Raw genomic sequence first — 20,780 nt, forward strand, 5'->3', positions numbered from 1 at the left:
ATATTGCATTTACACAGGCATGGGCAATTATTATTCAAGCTTTTCATAGCTGTCTGAACAGGGAAGCATTTTATTGCTTTCAGCCTGTGAAGACAAGAGCTGGAGCCTCGTTAATAACATTAAAAAATAAATTGTCAGCCAAGCCAAAGTTGTGCTTTAAGCCTCTTACAGACGTGTAGCCTTTCCCGGGCGTGTCCTGGGACAGTTCCTGCATGAGGTCATGTATGAATGGATACAGGGAACGATAGCCAGGGAAATTCTGTCCCACCCATTTTCCACCACAAGTCATAGTAAAGCCCTCTTCAGACATAGTTCCCAATAAATTACTGAAGTAACCTTTCAGGGGCTGCTCGTGATTTTCAATATTTACACCTGCGCTACAATCAGGGACATCTTCACCTTGCATCTATTCACACATGCCGTGGCAAGGCCAGGATACAGGGGGCGGGGCTATGAGGTGGGCAGCTGTGGAGAGGTGTCAGGACTGTCCCAAGGGGGCGGTGCTATGAGGTGGGCAGCTGTGGAGAGGTGTCAGGACTGTCCCAAGGGGGCGGGGCTATGAGGTGGGCAGCTGTGGAGAGGTGTCAGGACTGTCCCAATGTCTTTCAAAGCCACTCATTCAAGTTGCGGAGTGGGGGGCATACATGCCATTCCCTACAATGTCACTGCTGTCATCCATTCAGACATCAGACATGCCGGGATATTCCCTGGAATGTTACTATTATGACTTGTGGTGGGAATTGGTGGTACAGAATTTCCCTGGATAGCGATCGATTCCCTGTACCCATTCATACATGACCCTTCTCACGGGGGCCATTTTGTGTCGAAAAGGCAGGGTAAACACAGGTGCAAGCAAAACACTAATGAGGGTAGTTTGTTCAAAGAGAGAAGTTTTCAAACTTCCATGATTGGAATTTGGAAACCCTCATTAGTGTTTTGCTTGTGTAACGGCGTTGTGTAGGTGGTACTTGCAGCAACCCATGTTAAGGGCTTGCCCAGTGGTGGGATATGACCCGCCGACCTTCGGCTTAGGAGTCCGACAAGTTAACCACTGCGCCAAGAAAGCTATAGCTCCCTTGGCGGAGCGGATTAACTTGCCTTTATACCTGGGGAGTGAGTTTAAACAATCCACTCGGGACTCGCGAGGAATCCACGCTGATTCACCTCGGTTACACTTGCACCTGTGTTTATTCTTCCTTTTCAACACAAAATGGCCCCTGTGAATTTGTGAAAAGGGTCTATTGTCCCAGGACATCGGCTGTATGTCTGAAAGGCGCTTAAAATCAAGGCATGTTGATCTCCAGCAGTGTCAGTCCAGCTCGTGTATAAATGAGCTTCAGGTGTACAGCAGGTCGTGTGTAAAGGAGCTTCAGGTGTACAGCAGCTCGTGTATAAAGGAGCTTCAGGTGTACAGCAGCTCGTGTATAAAGGAGCTTCAGGTGTACAGCAGCTCGTGTATAAAGGAGCTTCAGGTGTACAGCAGGGGGACGGGGCAGCTGGCAGGAAGCAGTTGCTATTCCTAATTTGCCGACTTAATATGAACATTCTCAAACAAGCCATCCAGGCTGTTTGGGAGCTGGTCTGCTGCTAAAATGTCATGAGCCTAATAAGCCAAACAGAAGGGCCATCTTGTCCACACTTTCCCCTTTCCCTTCAACATCTGAGCGAGCTTATAGTGACTAAGTGCTCATCAGAGGTCGTGGTTTTAAAGATTTCACATCACATCATGTGTCTTTTTTTCTTAACAATGACCAAGCTATTCCCTACAGAGACATACAGAGTCAGCACGCATGTACAAAAGCAGCAGTCCGCGGTCAATCGATAACCGGCTGGGTCGATTCTGCGGGCCTCCTCGGTGTCGTCCCGGGCGTGATTGTGGGCGGCGGCTGTCAGTTTGCCTAAATGTCCGTTTCCCTCAGGAGGGAGAGAGTCCTTTGCTATGAAGCTGGGAGCTTTGAAGAGAGCGGGTGCCTCTCTTTGTGTCCGTGCCACGACACGGTCTGTGGGTTGGAACGCGAGCGGTGCCTTCAAGAGTCCCGTGTTCTTGACGACGACTCTGTGCTCCGCGGCGTCTGGAGGGGGAGAAGGAACAACGGAGATGTTTATTTTGTGCGTGTCATATCCTGTTTGGTGTAACGTCCTCTTGGTACGCAGGCTGCTGGACACTAAGGACACTCAGCCCTCTGCTCCAAAACAGGCTTGACACTCAGCCCTTCTTCTCCCTCCCTCTACAGCTGCAACTGTCTTGTACTGCTAACTGCTTTGTGGCTTCACCTTCTCCTGACCAGAACACAATTCTGGAGGAAAACACTGAATTTCTGGGTATGAAAAAGGCCACATTTAAAGTAACGGTTCACCCAAAAAACTAAAATTATGTAATCTACTCACCCTCTTGTCACCTCTATGCCCTTTAAATACAGTAAACCTAGAAGATGCATCTTTGCCCTGTAAATAGGCTACAGTAAACCTAGAAGATGCATCTTTGCCCTGTAAATAGGCTACAGTAAACCTAGAAGATGCATCTTTGTCCTGTAAATACAGTAAACATAGAAGATGCATCTTTGCCCTGTAAATACAGTAAACCTAGAAGATGCATATTTGCCCTGTAAATACAGTAAACCTAGAAGATGCATCTTTGCCCTGTAAATAGAGTAAACCTAGAAGATGCATATTTGCCCTGTAAATACAGTAAACCTAGAAGATGCATCTTTGCCCTGTAAATACAGTCAACCTAGAAGATGCATCTTTGTCCTGTAAATAAAGTAAACCTAGAAGATGCATCTTTGCCCTGTAAATACAGTAAACCTAGAAGATGCATCTTTGTCCTGTAAATACAGTAAACCTAGAAGATGCATCTTTGCCCTGTAAATACAGTAAACCTAGAAGATGCATCTTTGCCCTGTAAATACAGTAAACCTAGAAGATGCATCTTTGTCCTGTAAATAAAGTAAACCTAGAAGATGCATCTTTGTCCTGTAAATACAGTAAACCTAGAAGATGCATCTTTGTCCTGTAAATACAGTAAACCTAGAAGATGCATCTTTGCCCTGTAAATACAGTAAACCTAGAAGATGCATCTTTGTCCTGTAAATACAGTAGCCTAAACCTAGAAGATGCATCTTTGCCCTGTAAATACAGTAAACCTAGAAGATGCATCTTTGTCCTGTAAATACAGTAAACCTAGAAGATACATATTTGTCCTGTAAACACAGTAAACTTAGAAGATGCGTCTTTGTCCTGTAAATACAGTAAACCTAGAAGATGCATCTTTGCCCTCTAAATACAGTAAACCTAGAAGATGCATCTTTGTCCTGTAAATGCAGTAAACCTAGAAGATGCATCTTTGTCCTGTAAATACAGTAAACCTAGAAGATGCATCTTTGTCCTGTAAATACAGTAAACCTAGAAGATGCATCTTTGCCCTGTAAATACAGTAAACCTAGAAGATGCATCTTTGCCCTGTAAATACAGTAAACCTAGAAGATGCATCTTTGTCCTGTAAATAAAGTAAACCTAGAAGATGCATATTTGTCCTGTAAATACAGTAAACCTAGAAGATGCATCTTTGTCCTGTAAATACAGTAAACCTAGAAGATGCATCTTTGCCCTGTAAATACAGTAAACCTAGAAGATGCATCTTTGTCCTGTAAATACAGTAGCCTAAACCTAGAAGATGCATCTTTGCCCTGTAAATACAGTAAACCTAGAAGATGCATCTTTGCCCTGTAAATACAGTAAACTTAGAAGATGCGTCTTTGTCCTGTAAATACAGTAAACCTAGAAGATGCATCTTTGCCCTCTAAATACAGTAAACCTAGAAGATGCATCTTTGTCCTGTAAATACAGTAAACCTAGAAGATGCATCTTTGCCCTGTAAATAGAGTAAACCTAGAAGATGCATCTTTGCCCTGTAAATACAGTAAACCTAGAAGATGCATATTTGCCCTGTAAATACAGTAAACCTAGAAGATGCATCTTTGCCCTGTAAATAGAGTAAACCTAGAAGATGCATATTTGCCCTGTAAATACAGTAAACCTAGAAGATGCATCTTTGCCCTGTAAATACAGTCAACCTAGAAGATGCATCTTTGTCCAGTAAATAAAGTAAACCTAGAAGATGCATCTTTGCCCTGTAAATACAGTAAACCTAGAAGATGCATCTTTGTCCTGTAAATACAGTAAACCTAGAAGATGCATCTTTGCCCTGTAAATACAGTAAACCTAGAAGATGCATCTTTGCCCTGTAAATACAGTAAACCTAGAAGATGCATCTTTGTCCTGTAAATAAAGTAAACCTAGAAGATGCATCTTTGTCCTGTAAATACAGTAAACCTAGAAGATGCATCTTTGTCCTGTAAATACAGTAAACCTAGAAGATGCATCTTTGCCCTGTAAATACAGTAAACCTAGAAGATGCATCTTTGTCCTGTAAATACAGTAGCCTAAACCTAGAAGATGCATCTTTGCCCTGTAAATACAGTAAACCTAGAAGATGCATCTTTGTCCTGTAAATACAGTAAACCTAGAAGATACATATTTGTCCTGTAAACACAGTAAACTTAGAAGATGCGTCTTTGTCCTGTAAATACAGTAAACCTAGAAGATGCATCTTTGCCCTCTAAATACAGTAAACCTAGAAGATGCATCTTTGTCCTGTAAATGCAGTAAACCTAGAAGATGCATCTTTGTCCTGTAAATACAGTAAACCTAGAAGATGCATCTTTGTCCTGTAAATACAGTAAACCTAGAAGATGCATCTTTGCCCTGTAAATACAGTAAACCTAGAAGATGCATCTTTGCCCTGTAAATACAGTAAACCTAGAAGATGCATCTTTGTCCTGTAAATAAAGTAAACCTAGAAGATGCATATTTGTCCTGTAAATACAGTAAACCTAGAAGATGCATCTTTGTCCTGTAAATACAGTAAACCTAGAAGATGCATCTTTGCCCTGTAAATACAGTAAACCTAGAAGATGCATCTTTGTCCTGTAAATACAGTAGCCTAAACCTAGAAGATGCATCTTTGCCCTGTAAATACAGTAAACCTAGAAGATGCATCTTTGCCCTGTAAATACAGTAAACTTAGAAGATGCGTCTTTGTCCTGTAAATACAGTAAACCTAGAAGATGCATCTTTGCCCTCTAAATACAGTAAACCTAGAAGATGCATCTTTGTCCTGTAAATACAGTAAACCTAGAAGATGCATATTTGCCCTCTAAATACAGTAAACCTAGAAGATGCATCTTTGTCCTGTAAATACAGTAAACCTAGAAGATGCATCTTTGCCCTCTAAATACAGTAAACCTAGAAGATGCATCTTTGTCCTGTAAATACAGTAAACCTAGAAGATGCATATTTGCCCTCTAAATACAGTAAACCTAGAAGATGCATCTTTGTCCTGTAAATACAGTAAACCTAGAAGATGCATCTTTGTCCTGTAAATACAGTAAACCTAGAAGATGCATCTTTGCCCTCTAAATACAGTAAACCTAGAATATGCATCTTTGTCCTGTAAATACAGTAAACCTAGAAGATGCATCTTTGTCCTGTAAATACAGCGGCAGGCAGGACTGCCACCGCCAAACAGCCACTTCCCCGCTTCAAAATGCCATGGCAGCGATCCAGTTCTCCTCGCTCAGCATTTCACATACAGTACTAGTATCCATTCAGTTCTAGAATAACCTAAACTTTTAGGACATTTTCAAGTCGAAAGCTCTACTTTTTCCTGACATTTCATGAGTCTAAAGATAACCGAAACTTTTTCTGACATTTCGTGAAGTTCCTGAACTTACGCAGAGTGGTTTCAGCAGCCAGCGGAGCAGAGGGAATGAAAATACCACAGTTCAATTTGTTTGAGGGAAGGCAACCCGGGCTGATACTACAAGAACAATATTGAAGACCTACTTCAACAGCGAGGGCCAGTGCGGGTGCTATTGTTTTGAGCAAAAATAACAAACAAAAATGGCTGTAATAGAATGGTCCAAGAATGAGTCCTAAAACCCATGAATTAGCATGGGTTCCATCGTCTCAAAGTCAATGCTTTTTTTAGTCTCTGTGCGTGGCCAACAAAAATGTATGATACTTAGAGGTTTTGTCCAACAAGATCATCTTGATAAATGAACTTTATATTTATTTATATATAATTTTATATTTGAACTGATTCAAAAAGTGTTTCCTGGCGATCGCGATTTTTGGCGACCGCATTTATGCTTAAAAAAAAATCACAAAAGTTGCTTTCATTTGTGAAGATGATCTTGCTGAACAAAACTTGTAAGTATCATAAACTTGTGTTCGCCACAGAGCTTATTTTCCACAATAATCCCAAATCCTATCTAACGGCATTCCCAATCCCATTGGCTTTCTGCCAAGGGAACCAGGCGACGCTAACTTCCGGGTTGGCCGACAAAAGCACGTCATCCCTGCAGCCGCGCGCAGGTGGTGACTCAGACCCCAAAAGAGGATCAGTGAGGACCAGACTAATCACCCCAAGGTGAGACGCAGGCCCAGGACAAATCCTGTGTCAATAGTGCTCTCTGCTCCAAAACAGGCTTGACACTCAGCCCTCTGCTCCGAAACAGGCTTGACACTCAGCCGATCTTCCCTTCAAACATAAATGGGAGGACCAACCGTCCTTCTCCCCGTCTCCACACTCCCCCCACCTCCTCTTCTTCATGGATGCCTTCATATCAGCCTGGTCGCCAGAATAGAATGTCTGCATTGTATCTATGTATCCACGGATAGGTAGAATATCAACATTTCTGAACCAAAATACGTTGCATAATTATGACATTTCTAGATATGTGAATATTAACGTTATACATGTCAGAGTCTGCTATTGAAATAGCACAGTGGCCAGTAAGGGTGTTGTGGATGGAGGGCATAAACACCGGAGGGCTGCGTGTTCGATCCCCAGTCATGGTCACAGCGTTTCCAAAGTCGACATTTCAACCGTGAGTCACATTTAACGTTTGCATAATCATAACCTTAACCAACTTGTGTTTACTTGCCTAAACATAACAAAGGTTTTATTTTATTTGGGTTTAACGTTGGAAAGGCAGCAAGGTTTTCAAATTAACCGGCCATTTATTGGTTCAAATTCAGTTGAGATTGTCGACGTAAAATGGCACGTTTTAGAATTGTATTTTGCCGACGTTTTGTTTTGAATTTATGTTGATATTCTACATAGGTATCAGACTCATAAAATGCCAACGTATTATTCTGGTGACTGTGTTGTCCATATGCCTCCCTTGGGAGGTTTAATGACTCAGCATTCAGCTCCCTCTCTGCTGAAACACAGCAGCACTAAACCAATTTGGGCATTAACTGGCACGAAGGATTACACGCAGCCAAACAAATCGTCTGAATAAAAAGATTTAAAAAAAAGAAGGTAATAGTGTGCAGGGGTGTTTTTTCTTCTTCTCTTGGATTAGCTTTTATCCACTGATTTGGATTTCATCTTTTATCCCGCCGGTATTCTCCGACAAGCGAGGTGAGCTTTTTGTGTTTCCTCTGCATCCTCTGGCGATGCTCTTACATTCTTCGCACTTGTACAATAACACACAATCACACACCAGGGAGTCGCCCAGTGCAGTGGTTCTCAAATGGTGGTACGGGGACCCCCAGGGGTCCTTGAGGGGGTTCCAGGGGGTCCCCAGCCAAAAGGGGGGTCATTTATTTTCACTATAATTCCATTCATAAGTAACACAATGATTATTTTGGTCATGGGTTTTATACACTTTCTGTAATAAAACATCTAAAAGCATCACTCTTATTATCATAATGGGGGACCGTGGGACAAAATCCTATCAAATGGGGGTCCGTGGCCTAATCTTTGTCAGTTTAGGGGTCCTTCATGTGAAAAAAATTGGGAACCACTGGCCTAGTGCAACCACCGTCCAATCACACACCAGGGCCTTCAACCACTGTCCAATCACACACCAGGGCCTTCAACCACTGTCCAATCACACACCAGGGCCTAGTGCAACCACCGTCCAATCACACACCAGGGCCTTGCAAAAAGCCACCTTACCTCTTGGAGTATTCACAGGTGCCACCCGAGCCAAGTGGCCAGGCCTTGGATGGAGAAGCTGTTTTGGTATCTATAAAACAGAAAAGTGAAAAGTATTTTAAAAATCATATAACCTGCATCTACACCATCTTTTAAGGCTGTATTGAAATAAGAATCCGCCCCCGAGAAAAACCCCAGAGAGAGGATTCTCCTGACCGGTCACAAGCTTGGAAGTAGTTGTAGGTATGCGTCTATAAAAGAGATTGAGGAAACTGATATCACAGCCAGCCTGCAAATACAGCAGGGCTGCAACCTGTTGGTGCGAGGCAGCTTTATTTGTATGTTATTTATGTTATGTTATTATGTTATGTTATTTGTACATTTCATACACAGAGCCAACCCAAGCTGCTTTACAGTGTAATAAAAAAATTATATATACAGTAAAGGTCAAGAATTTACAATTAAAAAGTGCAAATGTACAGACAAGAGATCCACAAGATAGAGGACTCAAAAAGTGAACTAGTGCAGTTTAAATCATGTGAACGTTTTGCACATTGTGAGTGAACGCAGTCTGTATGCTTTTCTTATGTTTTCTTTTCCCCTGTGCTTCCTGAGTCTACTCTTGACCTGATATTGACATCAGATCTCACTGCCTGAGGCAGACGAGGATCAGAGAATCTCCTCTTGGTCCGCAGATGGAGGAGAATCGTACAGGGTAGATCAGCTCTGTCATCTACAGGTAGCTCTTTGAGTTGATAGATCAGTGGTACGCAACCTTGCCATACTCAGGAGCCACATTGACAAAAAGATATATATTTGTAAGAGCCACAATCCAAACAATTCCCTTTCGCCCCTTTATCGTTTTATTGCTTTATTTTAAGGAGGACTTAAAAGAGCCACAACTACCCATGAAGGAGCCACATGTGGCTCTAGAGCCTCGGGTTGAGTATCACTGTGCGAGATAAAGGATTGAAACAGCAGGGGGTATAACTGAATAGAGGACACTTTCTGCTGATTATACCCAGTCTCATATCTTAAAATATGTTGTTCTTGTTTTTATTTATATTTATGCTCTTGTAAAGCACCTTGTGTTCCGATGTGTTTTGGTGGTGAAAATATATGATTACTGTCCCTAAATGATCTGACACTTTTTATTCATATTTCCCCAAAACAATCACTTCTGGATCAACGAGTTTCGACTGAGACTAGTCTGTGCTTTAGGACATTTTGATTAGATAGATAGATAGATAGATAGATAGATAGATAGATAGATAGATAGATAGATAGATGATAGATAGATAGATAGATAGATAGATAGATAGATAGATAGATAGATAGATAGATAGATAGATAGATAGATAGATAGATGTTTTACGTGTTTTACATTTCCGGTTTGTTTGGAATTAACAGAAGAAGAAGTATGTCAATCGATGTATTCATTTTTCCCTCAGTGGTTGTTGATTGTTAATTGGTAATGTGCAGCTCAGTCACATTTCTCTGGCACAGTACAGCCCCAGGGGGGGGCTGGGTCTGGGCCTGGGTCCCCCATGGTCAGGGGGGGCCTGGGTCCCCCCTGACCTCTGCAGAGGTATAAGCAGGGGATTATGAGAGAGAAAACCACAGACAGCTGAACTTGTGCTTTTTTCAGAAATCAGAAATAGTTCCTATCTGACGAAGCGTAGCTCTGCGGCCGCCAGGCGAAGAAACACACTAAACAAAACACTCACAAAACAGATCTAGAGTCTACTAAACACATTTAGACTCTGTATGAGACCTGTTTTTTTCTCATTTTGGCATCTGATTTGAAAGTGCAGGGACAAGTGGGATTTGAACCAGCAAATGACTACTGTACAAAGCAGCTGTTTATCTGACTGAGCCGCAGTCAGCGGTTTATCTTACTGAGGTAGAATCTGAGACTCTGTCCAGTCTCCTTTATCAGCTTATTTCTATCAAGTGGAGATAATAAAGACCGTCTCATCTCCACTGAGATGCTGTAGATTCTCCCCATTTGCCCAAATTAAGTTCTGGTGTCAGATGAACGCTGGTGGGGAATCTTATCCGTGCACAACAGGTGACAAGTGAAAAAGTAAGGGAGAAATACAGAGCACTCAGTCCAGAGAAAGCTGGACTCACCAACCATGGCTGAACGTCATCACCAACATTTAGTTTACTAACAATGCGTTGCAGATTTCTGGGTTTTCAAGTGTTCACAATTCAATGTTTCCTCTTGGTGCCAGCGGCTGCTAAGGTGCCAAATTGCCTAGTGAAGTTAATACAGAGGGTTGAGTATCGTCAGGAATAAGTAGTAGAGGATCTGTGAAGCAGGATGTAGGTTATCATTTCAAAAGCACCATCATTTGTTTTAATTTCATGTCTGTCATGTTGTAAGAGTGGGTGTTAAATAATGGATATAACGGGGTGAAATTCACAGTTTATGGACATAAACTGTATTCGAAAGTCAGGCTACATGTAAATCAATGTGAGATGAAAACCATCAGTGGAAAGAAAAAGAAAAAGAAAAACATTTAGAGTAAAGTGTCAGTTTTTACAACAGATGGATGTTTCAATTTGGAGTGGAAAAACTATGCAAATTAGGTGTTCATTGCATTTATTTATGCGTGTGAAAATTAGACATTTAAATCTTCGTTGTAGCCACTGATGAGAAGACTGTTTATCAAAGAGTGAAATAGACATGATGACGATGATATGAACTTAATTAAAAAAAATCATTCAGAGGTTGGGATCATGGAACATTCATGTTTCAATTGAAAAGTCCCCGAGGGCCTTCATTGGTGTCGTGAATTGAGGCGATGGAGTCTAATTGGTTCTGAAATTAGATGTCTCTGCAGCAGAGGCAGAGTAGCTGTGGGTGCGAGCTGGTGGCTCATATAGAACGCTTTTCTGACAGCTGACAAATCAATGTACTGTATGCACTGACGGCAGTATGGATTGAGATGTGAAAAAAGGAGATGTGTGTGTGTGTGTGTGTGTGTGTGTGTGTGTGTGTGTGTGTGTGTGTGTGTGTGTGTGTGTGTGTGTGTGTGTGTGTGTGTGCGTGTGCGTGCGTGCGTGCGCGTCGTAGCATGAGAGAACACACACAGAGAACTCAACAATACAATACACAGAAAAGAGCTGCTTTTCTGTCATTCAGCCTGACATGTTGGAAACTGGGATCTGGACTTTAATTCAGTCAGGACCACTATAGTCAAGAGGAAACTTTGATTGATTATTGATATCTGGCAGTAGGCTCGGTTCTGGGAGCTCCCTACCCTTCCATGTGTTTACATTGAAACCAGCAGGGAGAGCAGCAGGTACTAGGGCTGCGTATCGTTTAGAAAATTACCATAACAATACCAATACCAGTAAATACCGATACCAACAGAGTACTTCATTCTCAGGCTGTTTACTGCAGTAGTGGGCTGTGGGCCGAATCACACGTCACATTAAATCCAAGAACACTTATAGTGATTGGCTGCGAGCAAAACCATAATAATAGTAAGTCAGACACAGCATGAAAAGTGGTCGCTGCACTAGTCAGGCGGTGGTCGGTCGTGATCCTCCCACGTGCTACGTCCTGCCGGTGAAGCTCCCCGCTGTCAGGTGAAAAGAAGCGGCTGGCGCTTGTGTCGGAGGAAGCATGGTGCTAGTCTACGGCTCTCCCATGCAGGGGGGCAAATTGGCCAAGTACAATTTGGGAGAAAAATGGGGGGGGGAGGGGTCAGAAAAAAAAAGCAAGCAGCAAGGGTAGGCAGCTTAAAATAAGGTGCCCTGTATGAGATTTGCCAATTTAATGCATAGAAGGAAATCAGCTGAGCAATCATTTAATTTTGATTTGATTTGATTTTTAATTCAACCTTTATTTAACCAGGCAAGTCATCAAGAACAAATTCTTATTTACAATGGCGACCTGGCAAAATCAGCTGATGTGGGCTGGCTTTGTGACTGAAAATAACGTCTGAAATAACGTTATGCTCAATTTTAAAATAAACATATTGACCGGCTGATATGTGATATCTGATATTCAATCAAAGCTCAATATTGGCAAAGCGATACAAACCGCTTCAGTGGGACACAGCCTCTTCGTATAAAGCAGTGGTTTCCAAAGTGGGGGTTCGAGACCCCCCGGGGGGTCGCGGGACACCACTGGGTGATTTCCAGAATGTGTGAAATTGGCCTACGGAATGTGTGAACTACAGAATGTGTGAAATCAAATTTAAAAATGATTAAAAAGAGCACATTCCAACCATAATCGTTCCGTTTTCTTTGTTTTGTTTACAAAATTCTCACGTGCGCACAAATGTTTGTATGCTTCAACCACATGTGGGGATAATGGGGGTCGCGAGCCTCTGGCACTGTTATTTTGGGGGTCGGGGGCTGAAAAGTTTGGGAACCCCTTGGTATAAAGTACCTGCACACCGCTCCTTGTCCCGGGACCATCTCGCATCTCCCCCCAGCGTGGCAGTAGTCTGGCTGGACGGCACATAAGCTCTGGCAGGGCAGGCCGTCCACCGACAGGTAGCCGGGGTCGCACACACACTCCGCCTCCCTGGTCCGCTGGGTCACCGCGCAGCGAGAGAACTCAAACTCGTTACAGGCCAAGAACTTGCACTGATCGGCCTGATCGGCTGGGAGGGGAAGGAGCGAGAAACACAGTCCACATCATCAGTATTCATAACGCCCGCCTCCCCTTAACTGCCCGTTTCTACAGGAGGTTCTGAGGGGAGAGATTGATTTTAATGAGATCCCCAAGTTCTCGTCTGCATTGAAATGGGAGATTTAGCCTCTGGTGTAGATGGCCTCCCAGACTAACCATTAGACACACGCCGGGGAAATTAACCTGATTTTACGGTTCCATTTACTGCTGAAAAGGTAATTCATGTGATGCATGGATGTGAGGTCTGTTCATCTGACTGGGTGTGTTTTTAAACCTTCAGAGACAGGACACTTTTGCAAAGTGAGGTCATTTTTGTTGGTCCTCACTTCTTCAAGGGACTGTTTTATGGTTCGGACTTTGTGTTGTTTTAGGGTTAAAGTGATCATCTCGAAGATGTCCGTTGCGTTCTCTTTGCCGACACCTAAAGTATGGCGATGAGCATTGCAGGTGGGATCCAAACAGCGTTGCATTATGTGACGTTAGTCAGTTGGTTCGGCCATACCACCTGCATTGCTACTGTAGCAGAGACTGGAAAAAAGTAGCTTGTTATCATCAGTGTTGTCAACTCTTTTCCAAGCAAAGTCGCTATTGGCTGCTGCTAATTTGCACAACAACAACAACAAAACATTCCTCGGCGTAACTGTTCATCATTGAGAGTGAATCTATTGCGTTAGCTCCGCCTACCGTCTTCTGGGGTGTCACCACAGACACCAGGGGCCTGTACTACGAAGCTAGTTTAACAGATCCGCGATAAGTCCCTTTGATCTGGTTTGACTGAACAGGATCAAAGCTATCTAGTTTAAGGATACTACGAAGCTGGTTTTTTACTTGATAACTGAAGCTGGGATCTGCCTGTGCACGCGCACGTTTTTCGCTCGTGCACAGGCGCGCGTCCACGCGAAAGAGGTGCGCTAGCCAATCACATTATGAACAGCTGAGTTGATCCACGCCCACACCCATTTCCACACCCATTTCCTCGTTCAATGCAAGCGCAGTGCATGATCAGAGTTTTAGCGGATATTTAATGTATCCGCGATTTAATGTCAGAATGAAAATCCGCGTTGGATAGTCTGCTGAAGGGCTGTCTAAAGCAGCAGCTTGTATTCACATCAGTCATTTGATTTACTTTGATCAGCGATTTCTGTCTGATACAGCTGCATTGATACAGCAGCAACAAATGTAAATGTGTAATCTCAGTCTATACATTTCCACAATCTGTAAGCCTATTTAGACCATAGATTTAGAAACGCATGCCCAATGAATTATGATCTCTATCACTCATGTGTGTGGTTGCACTGATCGAATAATTCATATATAAAATAGCCTAGTATAAAGCCTAATAGCCTAGTATAAAAGATAAAACTGCTGAACTGAATTGAGACGATGCGGGCATAGTTATCATTGATAAAAACTAGCCTATTTTTGCTCATATATTGGCATACAGCCTACAGGACACAGTTCCAGCTGAAAGATGCAAGAATAGCCTGCATATTTAGTATTGGGGCTATCCCATTTATCCCATATCTATATTATATGTATAGGCTTTTCTGGCATGTAGGAGAATATCACCCTCACTCCATTTGAGGGTCCGTTCATGATATGCGCGCGGTGATTAATAGTGATAATATTTCTCCACGCATCGTTGAGCTGTTAAGACATAAAGTGGTAAGTAGGCTTAATTTAATTATGTAGCCTACAGAGCCACGAATGTTTTGCTTGTTCTATTCTCAGTTGACTGCAATCTATTTTTCATATGGCGATCTTATGAATGGTGAGTGACTCCAGAGAGCCGATTATATGGGTCTCTCATGGATTTTGATCTTATCCTCTGAAGCTAACCTGGTCGCGACCAGGTTAGCTTTGCAGCGTCAGTTGCCATGGTGATTGAAAGTTAACTTGCTTTGTAGTACGGCTAAACCAGGTTTAAACTCAAACTTACTCGGATAAGGCATTAAACTAGCTTCGTAGTACAGGCTACAGGTTCATACTGTAAATGCTGCAATACAAATGCAAAGGGTTCCATCAATGGGCAATAGGTTCAATCACCATTGTGTTAACTCAGTCTGCGATAGTGATTTATTAGCAGACATTTATTGACATAAAAATCTTTGAGATTATAACTTTAGGGTTAGAATTGGGATTAGGGTAAATTTAGGGCAGAGGGAATGAATGTAGTCAGTTGTAGATCCTGGTCAATGGTCATGAAGAGATCTTTCTGCCAGTGCAGAAGATCATTTCCACACACACACACACACACACACACACACACACAGAAAGAAACCAATACAAACAAATAATAATCCTAAAATAAGGTTGGTAAATCTGGATACAAGAGAAAATCCCGCCCCGTACCTGGTTCAATGTCCAGGGACTGGGTGTCGATCTCGATGTGGAGGTCCTTGGCGGCGATGGAGCAGAACTTCCGCAGGACGCAGTGCACAGCCTCCGTGATGTTGTACGGCACCGACTTGGCGAACTTCATCTTGCTGTTGACAACCACGCTGCCCTTTCTGAAGTTCATGATCTCCAGCTCCTTGAAGCCCGTCAGGTTCGACTGCAGATACGGCAGCAACTAGGGGACAACAGAAATGCTTAGCATTAGAGCCATTCTCTACTCATCGAGCTATGTAGCATCATATATTAAAAAATGCAATAGTATATCGATGTTGAAGGGGAAAATCATGGGATCACAACAGGATCAATAGCAAGTGTGACCACTTCGATTTGTGCTTTCATCGTTATCTCTTGCAGGTGTTAAATTGGGAGTGTTTGGGGACAAATTCTCAGTTTAACAGTGTTTTTTTCTGGAGGCCTAAATAACCATGGAAAGCATAACATTGCTTTACTCTAGTCAGCTAGCTTGCTTTTTTTTTTAAATATATAAATTGGGCCTTTTTCACAGCAGCCATTTTGTGTCCAAAAGGCAGGGAAAACATGAATGAAGGCCCCAGCACTGGAGCACCTCAAAGGTTTGGAAGTTGGAACCCTCATTGATGTTTTGGCTGCTGTGAAAAAGGTCCATAGCTATTTGGATGTGAATGTTGTGGTGGGATACTTCAGCTAGGTGCTAATATTATTCTTTAATTTATTTATTTATTTATTTTAGATTATTTTTTAGGCATTTTTGCCTTCATTTTGATAGGACAGTGGGCAGACAGGAAAGGTGGGGAGAGAGAGAGGGGGGATGAGACGCGGCAAAGGACCTCGGGTCGGATTCGAACCTGCGTTGGAGCCTCCGTCGTACATGTGCTACCAAGTGAGCCACCAAGATGCACATCTAGGTGCTAATATTATTAACATCATGCCATGCACGTAAGGAATAATCAACTCCTAGGTGTGCCTTAAATTACACCGTGGAGGCGAACAACCAACCCGAAGCGCTAACGCACACCTAGGAGCTGATTATCCCGCTTATACAATGGTCATTTGTCAACAATATAAAATATATCTTTTTTACATTTTTGGTGCAAGTTTAGCAATTAAAATCAAAAGTTTTAAAATCTAGTCCGCTCAGCTCATAGAAGAACCCTTTAATTGGCTCAGCTGAGCCAGACAGCTATTATAATACAGTAGTTAAGCTAGCAATTTTCAAAGTCAATAACAATGCATACGGTTGGCAATCAGTAAATATAACAATAGCCTATGTTTAACAACAAGACAAGCCAGCTAGCTATCCAGCCATGTTATCGTCCGCAAATCAATATGACAATTTTCACGAACAATGAGATATAATGTGTGCTCTCTGTCCACTCTCCACTCTTAACTTCTCCTACAACGCTGTCAGCATAAATCACTCCATCATGAAATCAAGAAAACTGCTGCTTCCGATGTAGCTGAATGAATTGGAGGAATATATTCTCACAGACACAGCACACAGTCGCTGGCAGACAGTACCCGCTACCTCTGATCCAAATGATGCAAACCATCTGAGTGGAGGCAGTCCAGAGGGTCTCAATTCAATTGCTGGCATCTGTTTGCTCATTAGAATTTCCACACTTGTTTCGGGAGAAATGCCAATCAAAGCCGCATGCTACCTAGGCTAATCTGAAACTGCCTGCTGTAAAAACGTCTATGTTGGTAATAACTGTAAATACAGCCACTCTCATTATGTTTAGCCAATGACCCCAAATCAATATTTTCATTCAATGAGTCATGAGGTTCAATTATCTAATGTGGCCTGCTTAACGTAATGTGGCCTGGTTAACGTAAAGTGGCCTGGTTAACGTAATGTGGCCTGCTTAACGTAATGTGGCCTGGTTAACGTAAAGTGGCCTGGTTAACGTAATGTGGCCTGGTTAACGTAAGGTGGCCTGGTTAACGTATTGTGGCCTGGTTAACGTAATGTGGCCTGGTTAACGTAATGTGGCCTGGTTAACGTAAAGTGGCCTGGTTAACGTAATGTGGCCTGGTTAACGTTGCTGCCATATTGATATCCGTCTCACAATGAGTAAATCCACAAGTAATCCCAGCAGTGTCATCTTGACTTGTTCAATCTATGACACAGTGGCTTGTTTTCCTCACTTTATTAATTGAGCCGAGTTACTGTTTGTAGCATAAACTTTAAGCTTTAAAGATCACTTTCTCTATTCATCCAAATCAAAACACAAAGCAATCACCTGCTCTTCGGCTTTGTTTGTAGATTCTTATTAGAAAGGAAACAATGGCGATCTGCAATTTGCTGCGATGGAATGTTAACCACTATGAGCAGGCCGGGGCAACCGGCAGTGTCTGTAAATTGTCTTTAATGGGAGTTTGACCTATACAGTATCAAGTCATAGTGAAGTTAAAACCACACAACCAGCATTCTTACAATAGTTAGTTATTATTGATCAGAAGCTTTATGACAGATTCGAAAGCAAGAAACATCAAACAGTAGTTCAAAATAATTATTTGTGTTTATTTTTTTACCTCCTTTTGAGTACCAGAAGGGAGGCAGTTGCAATGTTAGCAGTCGAAGATTTGGACACATGCACTTTACTTTATTTTATTAATTCTTTTCTGATTTCCCCCCCATTTTCTCCCCAATTATACTTGGCAAATCTGTATCCCCATGATGCCCTATTGGCTGCCCCTCATGTTGGTAGGCAGGGAACCAACCTACCCGGACGCCCCCTCACTTTACTTTATTTTTTGTACCATTATTTTTCACACAATTTAGAATAATAGTAAAGACATCAAAAACGACATGTATGGTGAGATAATGATATGTTATGTCAATCAGGTGTGTCCAAGACTGTGTATAGTGCAATATTTATATTTCATTACTAGTGTAGTACCAAACAATGAGGACCAGAAAGTTAAGACAATCCCAGAAAAGTAGCTAAACTTTTTACCTGGACACTTTTAAACAGACTAGTACCTGAAGTAAAACACTGGAGCACTCATTCACTCGGAATGTTGATTGCAGGGGGTGAATGACGTTTCGACAGGTGGTGTCTGTCTGTCTTCCTCAGAGTCAAGCAGAACAATGAAAAAGGGGAGGTTTATAATATCCTCCTACACAGTGATGTCATTGACAGCCATTTGCACATTGTGCTATATGTATTGTATCTTTCCATATTGTTAGCTTCACATGAACTTTGATGGATGCCATGCTCTTTCTTATATATCTTTTTTCCTTCCATTTGTATTATTCAAAATGGCCGTCACTGTGTAGGGGGATATTACCCCACCCCCCCATTTTTCCCCATTGTTCTGCTTTACTCTGAAGAAGACAAACACCACCTGTCAAAATGTCAGCCACCCCCCTGCAACGTGGAGACTGAAGGAGTGCTCCAGTGGCTTACTTCAGGTAGTCTGTTTGAAGTACCTGGCCCAAGTAAAAAGTTTTGCTATGTAGCCTACACTGTCCTTCACTGTTGAGCACCAGGACCATTTTATACCAAACTTGGCTGAAGTGTGTCAGACTTCACTCTTGGGACTTTAATCCCACAAAAGTATTCGAAAAACATTTTACTATACTTTTCTGTGATGGAACTTACAGTAACTGGTGCTGTCAAAATGGTTCTGATGCAGTAAACCCCCCCCCCCCCCCCCCATTAAAAGAGTATATTTACTTGCAATTACGTTAGGGCTAGGTTAAAGGAACACTCAGCCGATTTTCAACCAGCTTTTTATCATTACAAAATCAGTAGTATATCTGAAAACTGTAAACAGTTTTGAAGACATTCATTTAGTTTGACAGTTATTGAGAGTTGATTTGAATTAAGGTGTGGACCAGTGATGTCATTTGTGCATGAATTACATCACTCATCCACAACTTAGCTCAAATCAACTCTCAATAACTGTCAAACTAAATGAATGTCTTCAAAACTGTTTACAGTTTTTGGTTATACTACTGATTTTGTAATGATACAAAGCTGGTTGAAAATCGGCGGTGTTCCTTTAAGCCCAACTTCTCCTACTCACCATGTCCATGAAGGCGCTCTCCAGAGACCTGTACTCATTGGAGGTCTTGTTGAAGAGGTCCTCTGAGAACTGCATGTTTGTGACCCGCAGGCGGAAGAACACCACCAGCTCCCTGCCGTGACTGGCTGTGGTCATGGAAGGTGTGGTCAGGTACCTGAGCGGAGGCAGGGCTGTGACGGCGGCAGTGGGGCGCTCATCATCCGCCGACAGGTAGCCACTCCCCTCGGCCAGCGGGTCGATTGCCTCCGTGCTTACGGTGTCCGTTTGGTCGAGCTCTGCTGCCAGATCCTTTACAGCCTCGTCGATGGCGTCCTCATCCGTGACGGCCGGGCTAGTTTGACTTTCCCCTGCTTTCTCCACTGCCTCCTCCAAGTCTTCATCCATAAAGACCACAGCCAGCTCAGCTTGCTCTGACACTGCCTCTGGCTCTCTGCCATCGTCCTCTGAAGACTCAGGAGTGGCATGGATTACAGATTGGCCCACTGCCTCAAAGAGTCCAGAGTCTATAGTTGGGCTGGGCGAGGGAACCTCGGACACATCATCATCAGAACTTGCCCGAGGTGTAGGGACGGTGTCTGGGATGGGCTCTGCTGTCACACTCGTGTCTTCTTCTGGAGATGAATCACTTCCTTGTGTCTCCTCTGGGAAGGCTTCTTTGACTTCAGCGCTCTCCGATGTGTCTGGTTTCTCTAGAGCTGTCGCCTCTTTGAAATATTGGGCAAAAGGCTTAATTAAGTTATGATTCCCCACAAAGGATTTCCATGACAGACTGATGCTGCTACATTCATACAGACTTTTCACTTTTCACTCACTTTGCCATTGAGATAATGTCTTGACCTAGAGAGTATTCATTAGTATCTGAAAAGATCCACAAATCAACATTGCCTCTCTGTTTTCTTTTACACTGAAATTAATCTGAAATTTTGTTACAGCATGTATCTCAATTACAGCATGTCTTACTGCGCAAGTAATGAGGTGTCGGATGCATTGTGTTTACTGTATTTCAAATAGAACATTAGGGAGAACATCTTTCAGCAGGCATGCTGACATTATCTCAGAGGGGGGAGTCTCTACTTATTAGTTGTAATGTTGGTGCACAACTCTATTGACATAATTGATTGCATTTAATCACATGGTATTTCAGACTGTGCACACTGTCGCCTGTTCCTCACCTGTTACATCAGAGTTTGCGTCAAATTGGAGGTCACTCCTGTCCGCTTCTGATGGTGTGTCCCCACCATACACTGCACCAGTGGCGTTCTCCACCTCTGTGTCTATGCTGTCAACATCCTCATCGATGTAGAAGTCTTCAATGATGGGATATTCGTGGTCAGATTCCCCGATGCCGTCCTCAGATCCTTCGATGTCTATTGGCACAATGGGCAGATTATCTTCACTGAGAGGGTGGTTATAGTTAGGTTGTAAGAACTCATCATCTTCACCAATCTGAACAGTATCCTCTCCAAAATGAAGGTTCTCCGACGGATGAAGGACTTGAATTTCTTCAGCTGACGGTTCTGGTTGTAAAGTCTCAACTACCCCTTCATCTAGGTTTGGTTCTGGGGCATCAACTCCCTCCTGTTCTGCTTTTGGAATATCAACTGTTTCTTCTGATTCTGGTTTTGGAACATCAACCACTCCTTCTGATTCTGGTTCTGAAACCTCAAGTAGCTCTTCCTCTTGCTGTAAAACTTCAACCACATCATCCGT

This window comes from Poromitra crassiceps (assembly GCF_964638095.1).
Source record: "Poromitra crassiceps genome assembly, chromosome: 9".
In the NCBI taxonomy this organism is placed as follows: domain Eukaryota; kingdom Metazoa; phylum Chordata; class Actinopteri; order Beryciformes; family Melamphaidae; genus Poromitra; species Poromitra crassiceps.